The sequence below is a fragment of the Aptenodytes forsteri genome, unplaced genomic scaffold, assembly GCF_000699145.1.
Source record: "Aptenodytes forsteri isolate BGI_AS27 unplaced genomic scaffold, ASM69914v1 Scaffold321, whole genome shotgun sequence".
NCBI classification, from domain to species: Eukaryota; Metazoa; Chordata; class Aves; order Sphenisciformes; family Spheniscidae; genus Aptenodytes; species Aptenodytes forsteri.
In genome coordinates, this window is record NW_008795030.1 from 890952 (window position 1) to 893211 (window position 2260).

Sequence of the window (2260 nt, forward strand, 5' to 3'; positions counted from 1 at the left end):
GACAGGGAGAACGGAGGGACCCTGAGCGGGATGACCTTGTCCCTGCACACGCGTGTGCCGAGGCGTTTCTCCCCCCTTCCCGTAACCCCCATCCGTGGGGGTTCAAGAGCTGCTGCCTCTGCAGCTGCAGGAGTCTGCCCCGGCCAGGACGGCTGGGCTTCCCCGTGCCCCAGTTTCCCTCTGCGAGATCCGGCATGAAGCCCAGGCTTGCAGCGAGGGGCAGGGGGAGGGCAAACGGCCCCGCAGCCCCGCAACGCTGTAGGAGCAGCGAAGACCGAGACCCCTCAGGAAGGGCCGTGAAGTCACCCCCGGCGTCACCAGCTCTGGGCTCAGCAGCCACCCAAAGCAGAGCTCCCGGCTGGCTCCCCGGCCTTCCCAAGAGGAGCATTAACGGGGAGGCCGGCGCAGGGATGCCAAGAAGCTGGAGGGCAATGGGACGGGTTGTGCCGGAGCTGCCACCACCTGCAGCCGTGCCCAGGCATCACCCGGGGCCCGAAAACCCAAAGCGAAGGGACCAGCTGCGTTCTCTAGCAGGCTCAAATTAGTGGCATGAAGATGGGTCATCCCTTGCCACGGCTTTAAAAGCACATGCCAGGCCAGGCAGAACAGCACGTGGTGTCACCGGGAAGCCACCGAGGCCGTGACACGTAGGTCACTGTTCATGCCGCGGGGGGACCAGGGGATGGGGACCTCCCCGGCCGGAGACATCCCGGGCAGCTTCGAGGGGGGCAGCTCGGTCCCTGCCCCATTCCGGGGGCACATCGGTGCCGTGTCCCCCTCCCCATGCTCCGGTGGTGCCGTGTCCCCTCCGCACTCCCCAGGCAGCATTTTGCAGCAGCCGGGGGAGGTGACGGGTGCCATTCCCCAGCTCTGTGTCACCCGCAGTAATAACACCCTGTGCTCCCTTTCATCTCGGGGCCTCCGGGGGGCAGCTCGGTCCCTGCCCCATTCCGGGGGCACATCGGTGCCGTGTCCCCCTCCCCATGCTCCGGTGGTGCCGTGTCCCCTCCGCACTCCCCAGGCAGCATTTTGCAGCAGCCGGGGGAGGTGACGGGTGCCATTCCCCAGCTCTGTGTCACCCGCAGTAATAACACCCTGTGCTCCCTTTCATCTCGGGGCCTCCAAGGTGGCCCTCTCCAGGGCGAGGGCGTCCCGGCGTCATCACTTATCATTAATTCCAGGAGGCAGCCGGGGACGTGGCGGGGTCTGGGGGTCCCGGCCAGTGACACGGGGACCCAGGGCTGAGAGCAGAGCCATGACACCCCTCGTGCTGGGCAGTGAACACGGGTGCTCACCATGCAGCCGCGCTGCCTGCGATGCCAAATGTGGCCTCGCTGTGGCCACTCGGGGCCGTGGCGGCCGTTGCCAAAGTGGCCTCGCGGTGGCCACCCGGGGCCGTGGAGGCAGCCGGTGGCACAGCCCTGACGGGTGAGGGGTCCGGGGGGGGGGAAAAAACGAGCGGGGCTGGACGTGGATGCGAGCGACTGGAGGTGTCCGGGAGCCGTGTTTGCCAAGGGAGGCCTCGGACACGGCCGAGGAGAAGGGTTCCACCTCCTAAACCCACAGCGGGCGCGGAGAGGTGGGCACGTGCGTGGGGACGGCGGCACGTGCAAGGGGACAGCAGCGCGTGTGCGTGGGACGGTGGGCATTTGCATGGAGACGGTGACGTGTGTGTACGGGGATGGCAGGCAAATGCACGGGGCCGGCTGGCATCTGCAACGGGGACAGCTCGTGTCTGCAATGGAGGTGGCTGGTGTGTGTGCATGGGGCAGCCCAGGCGCGCACAGAGACGGCCGGTGCACGCACGGGACGGCGGGTACATGCACGGGGACAGCTGCCGTGGGCACAGGGACAGCCAGGATGTGCACGGGGACAGCCTGGGACATGGCTGGCGTGTGCACGGTGGTAACGCCGGGACGGCTGCCGCGGGAGCGGGGCAGCAGGAATGCCCCCGCCCTGGCGGGGAGCGTTGCTGCTCCCCTGGGGCGACGCTGGGTGACGTTGGTGGCTCTGGGAGAAGGGCTTGGTCCCTCCTGCTTGCTCAGGGAGGTGGCACACACCCGGCATAATGGCGGGTGGGACGGAGCCGGTCCCACGCGGGTCAGGGAGTCCCCGAGGTCTCTCTTCACCTCCAGGTTGGGCTTTCACCCCCTGCCCCGCTCCCCCAGCTCCTCCAGCCCTTTCCCTCCAACTCCCCCACTGAGCAGCCCACGACGGGCGCTCGGGGCTGCAAAAAGCCCCCAGTGCCCCGGGGGGCTCC